Source organism: Sitodiplosis mosellana, unplaced genomic scaffold, assembly GCF_009176505.1.
Source record: "Sitodiplosis mosellana isolate CC-2019 unplaced genomic scaffold, AAFC_SMos_1.0 Smas_scaffold_2, whole genome shotgun sequence".
NCBI lineage: Eukaryota > Metazoa > Arthropoda > Insecta > Diptera > Cecidomyiidae > Sitodiplosis > Sitodiplosis mosellana.
In genome coordinates this window covers 978,394-984,472 of record NW_022595245.1, presented here as the reverse complement: position 1 = coordinate 984,472, position 6,079 = coordinate 978,394, and positions in this window count along the sequence as shown.

Here is a 6,079-nt window from a genome sequence, read left to right as displayed (position 1 = left end):
CACACACACACACACACACACACACACACACACACACACACACACACGCACACATAGCAGTCAGTAGTCGGCCAGTGCTCTTCTCTGGTGAAATCTCATTTCAAGTTTAGTGATGCCGAGCGAAGCTCTTTCCATTTCTGCCATTTATATTTATTTTGTTATGATTAGAACATGGTATGCGGTGTGTGGCTGCCACAATGCACATACCTCGTTTCGCCTTTACCTTTTTATATTTTGTGTTGAGCTTAACGCCCATGCTGCTTTCTTCTTCTTATTTTATGTCAATTTTTCTTTCATTTTACTGCGATTTTGTTTAGAGCACTGGGAGAAGAATGGATAAACACACTCACAAATCCATATATTGTATATATACATTCGCGTTGAACGACCTGAAGGCCGAGAGCATTCTGCAGATTTTTTTGCACACAAAATGTATGTTTTGCACGGTTCGTAACATTAACGACCAATTTCTGTCTGAAACACTGAGCAAATAGGGAAAAGCTTCTCGTTTTCGGAGCGGTTTTAAACTACTGATTTTTATGGAATTTTAGCCTTATTCTCTCATTCTATGAAATCTGTGATTCAATTTTTGTTTTTCTGTTTCTTTTTCACCCTATTTCCTCTCTTTTTTTATTTTCAGCTTGTTTTGATTTTTCTGTTTGCTCGCTAATGCTGCGGCATTGCGCTGCCGAAGTGAATTTTAATGTTGGACAGCCATGAACCATCCTTAAATTGAAGTCATTCTATTGGAATTTGTTTCCACCATCACCGACATTCTTTAAAGCTCTGCGTTTATCAGGAAATTTTGTTTTCAGTTGTTAAAAGCCAACAATTTTATCGAATTCATTTGGTAACCGAATCTTTGTTCGGCGATTTCCAAAAAATACGGTACTTAACGGTTTGCGATTCGGATGCACTTGATGTGGTCGGGTAATCAATTGCATATTTGAGAGTAATTAACTGCATTTTTGAGATCGCACGCCGTGCGGGGTGTTACGCCGTAAAAAACACACACACACCAACAAACAACAAACGGTCTGTTCCAATCAATTACCATTTCAATAGCAATTGCACGATGTAATAAATTTAAATATTTTCCAAAACCATAATTTGATTATTGAGTTCGAATGAATTTTAAATATCCGTAATTTATACTCACTCACTCCATCACTCCCTCTTTCTCTCTCCGGTGCGATCGATTTTTATTTAAACCAAAGTCAAATTGAATCAGAAACCACGCACTGTGACTACCGCCATTTATTCATTCTGGTGTTTTTTTCGTTTGCTTGTGACGTACGCGTGCACTTTCACGGCAATATCTCAATGTCGGGATCAAACAATGATTTTAATAAGTGCATAATTCATCCACGAAAACGAGACAGCAATTGAGCTACGAACAATGAACCAAATTATATCGCCACCGCCTCTTACTCTCGAACTCTGCGCGCTGCTGCTGTTTTTTTCCCGATTTTCATTGTGACATTTTCATTTGGTTAATTTTTCCGCAATGTAATAATTAATATCCCAAAAATGCCTCTTGCTTTATTTTCAATTTTCACTCTTTTTCCCATGTCTATGGGCCTGCGTTTGTTTTTTTCTCTTTCGCCTCTGACCACCACTTGATTTCATGCATGTATTCATGCGTTTACCGTCATATACATTATACACGGCAACGAATGGGTAATACATGGATTCAGATAAACTGTTTCAAAATTCATGATGCGATTTCAGTGCATAGTTCACCATATCGTTTCCGCCTTTTTCTCTTACACCTAAATAAAATATTTATCATGCTTTTGTGAGAGAAAAAAAGAAATTAAATTCCGATGAACAGTAATAATAATCCGCTTACTTTTCGGACATACATATTCATAGATAAAAGTAGTGACTTCAACCTCTCAGTGCTGAAATGGCAAAATGTGAGAGGCGGCCACAAAAATGTCATCGTCATCGACCTACATAAATGTATTTAAATTTAATGGTCACCTCGGACAAGGTTGTGCAATGCAATAAGAGAGAGAGGAAGAGGGAGAGGGAGAGGGAGAGAGAGAAAAAAAAAAGAGTCCACGAAAATGCTTAATTACAAATTGATCCCGTCGAATGATATTACACGTTTATGCACATATTTTTTAAATGTTCTGTTCGTTCAAACACACAGAAATGATATATTGTTTGTTAGTGAAACACATTTTATCACGGATTGTGAGGCAAGAGACATTGTTATTAATAACATTGCTGTATTTTTGATTCAATATCACATTACATAATTATCATGTATGTTTGACAAAAATGCACTTTTTTCCACTGCAAATAGAACAATTTCGATAAAATGCAACCTTTTTCAACTATCATACCAATTGAGTTTTGTATTACATTGTGATAAATTGAGCAAATTTGATATTTTTAGTACCAATTGGTTATTTATTACGATGAATTTGTAACTAAATCTATAAATTGTCTATAACTGTTTGGGAAAAAAGCATCCAAATGTGATTTTCATGTTGAAGTAATGAATATTCTCTCGGAAAATAATGTTGAAATGAGTTAGATTCGGATGCATTGTGTCATCACACACGCTCCAAATGTGGTAATTTATTGCATTTCGAAGAGAAAAAAATCTATCGACAAAGAAAGGCTTAACTCTTTATGCTATAAATGGGCATAGAGTGAGCAGTATCGGGAGCAACGTAAACGAGACATCTCTGGAGATTCTACAAAAAAAAGGAAATTCTTTTGAGAAAAAAAAGAAGTCGAAAAGCTCTTCACAAATACCCACCGAAAGAAAAAGAAGACGAATTTCACAAATACCCACTTTACTTTGAAGCTTATTCAAATAGAGTACATTTGTTTAGCGATTTCTCGCGATGGATTTATATCATATATGTAATGTCGAATGTTTGCGCAGCAGGATGAAGATACCACAGTGTGTAGTAAACTACGTAATAGACATTAGTCTTCTTTTCTTTTTTTTTGTTTCGCTCTCATTCTGTGCGCAAATTCCCGCGCGTAATAGAATGCAGTGCTCAATATAAAAAAGCAATGCGCTTGATTCCCTGTGTGAAAAGTTTGTTTCATTGAATTTGATTTGAATAGATTGAAATGCCTATAACATTATGAACGGTTTACGCTTCAATGGTGTAATGTGTGTGAGCGGCACACTTTTTTTGCTGCTGCTGCCTTGCTCTCCCCCGGTTTCAGCATTGGGCTGTGTGGCAGCGGCGGTGGCGGCAACAACAAAGCAAGACCGAACAACACAAGAATGAGCTAAAGCATGCAACAAATACTGCCATTGGTAAATAACAATGACTTGTGCATTGTGTCGGTGTTTGCTTTCAGTCCTTTATACAGACGATTCCCTTTCAGCTTCGACGAATGGTTTTTTTTCTGTATTTAAATTTGACTTTTTCTCGCTCCCAAATCAAACATCATTATTTTTCATATGGATTATTCGTTTTACACTTTCTCACCCACTCTCTTTCTGGCACTCGCTCCATTCAAAAGCCAAGCAATAAAAATGCTTATTTGTATGTCGTCCTTAGACATACAGGGATCGAGTGGAAAATCCATCGATTCAGAAAAATGATTTGAGGGAAGAAGAAGAAGAAAAAGGCAGCAAAAGTAAAGAGAAAAGAAACGAAATGATGCTAGCTCCCTCACACTCTCCCTCTCTGTTCTGCTCTGACTTGAACATATTTGAATTGTGATGTGAGCGTTAGATTTATAATATCGATCAAGCCTTTGTGAAATGCGTTTCCTCGAAATGTCGACAATGAAGCGCATAAACGATTGAATGGCAAATCTCTCGCTCTCGTTCCCTTCTCTTATGCATGTACGAGTCGAACAACTTAATCACAATAATCTCGTTTAAATACGAGCAAATAACGTTCACGCTCGATTTCGATGCAACCTGGCACCTGAGCATTTCCTTGAAACGCTTCAGCTTTGTCTAAGATGCTTCGGAATCTCATGTGCCTTTAGATTGTCTGATGCTTTCCGAAATGCTCAAATGTTTTTTTAATTGAATGTTGATCCATTGAAGGCGAAAACATCGATTGAAAATTCATCAAACAATGAAGCTATTTGCTGGCTTGCCAAACAAAGGTATTACATTTTAGAAGCAAATGAATTTATCAAAATTCCATCGTTGCATCGTGAAAATTCCAATTGGAATCAATCAAAAACCCAAATCAGCAAAGCACATCGCAAAATTAATGAAATGCATTTTGTGCATGAAAATCGAACGAAATCATTACAATTGTTTTTCAATCGTGCAAATCAAATCCTCCGCATGAAATATTCAGTTATATTTGGGTTGAACATTTTAATGCATTAGAAGCTACTATTTGATTTTTAGTATTTTTTTTTTCTATCCGTCGATGTGCCGGAAATCCAATTTCATTGGGTTTGGTTAACGGTGTCAACGTGGCTGTAATTATTTTATTTAAACAAGCGAAAAATCACTTAATTCGGTTCTTGTACCGCCGTGTGTCAGTAGAAAGAGAGAGAGAGAGAGAGAGAGAGGGAGAGAGAGAGAGGGAGAGAGAGATAAAGCGAAAAAACAACCCGAGAATGTAGCATTTAAAATTATTTGGTGATGGCCATTCATGCATGCATCCAAAATGAACACATTACAATGCATTTTGACAGAATGTGATGCCAACACAAACATTACGAACACCATAAATAAATATCAAAATGAGTGAAAATACAGCAAACGATGTGACAGCAGCAGAGGGAGCGGCAGAGGGAGCAAGCGGTGGCAAAACCATCACCACACCACTTTCCATTCGAAATTAGCCGAACGCAATAATAACTAATAACTATGAGTCGGTTTGAATTGTTTACGTTGTGTACCCACCACATTGGATTGTTACAATATTCAACTCGAAATGACATTCGAACAACAGTTGGAAAACTATTGTATGCTCATCCATCCCATTTAGTCAAAGTTACGTTTTGGGACGACAACAACAACAATAATGACGACGACGAACAATCACAAAAACCCTCGGATCCAGTAAACACGAAACCTGTAATAAAACTTTCGAATATCTGTAACCGCAATCAGTGTAAATGCCATCAGCCACGATAACAGACAGGCCGAAAATGGCTTTTCGGGATTTTCCGTGTAACTGTGCGTGTGTATGTCAGTGGCCATTGGCCAAAATATTTTATTACCATTAGCCTTCGAACGCATTCACCTAGATTTCAAATTAGAAAATTTATTCACATCCACTTGCCAGGAATAATTGAATCAACGCTGTCAATAAACTTCGAGACAATACATTTTTAGTGAAGTTTGAAAAAAAATGGAAGGAAAATAAAACAAAACCACGGAGAGATCACCTTTGAATACATATAGCATATGCAGATTGATACGTTGAATGAATGTAAATTATATTTTGAATTGTTTTTACTTCGTTAAAGTTAAAATGTTGCCTCCGAATCTCTGTCTCCACCTCTCTTTTTGTCTCTCTCTCTCTCCCTCGATGCAAACAGAATGTAGAGCTTATTTCCGACCGCATGTCGAATGTCGATAGAGAAAAAAATCAACAATAAAAACAAATTCTCTCTGGAGTCTTGTGCTTTTTTGCACCTTGATACCTCATCGATCGAATTGAACGAAATCAAGCAAAACAGCAACACGCCAACTCTCGCAAAGTTACCACACCACCGACCATGTGATTCATGTTGGCATCATGTTGTTCGTAATATGACACAATTCATTTAAATACGATCGTGCTTACTTCAAATAATATGGAATTCAAATCATTTATGATCTATGACCGACGATGAATAATTTTTTTTTTCGCATTAGTGACGTGCGATACAGTTTTAACAGTTTTAAAGCTCAATTGCTGAACAATAGCTCAATGCATTTTAATTGAAGGTTGATAAGAGTCTAATTAAAAGTTGCATGAATGGAATCCCGAATTTGAATGCAGAGCGATAGCGAGTGTGCGAGAGATAGAGAAGGGGAAATGGGGAGAGTGAGTGAGAGAGTTCAATTGTTTTTTATTGAAAATGATTGTGCGCGTCCCGCATATTTTAGAATCACCTCGAATCTCCAAATTCGGTA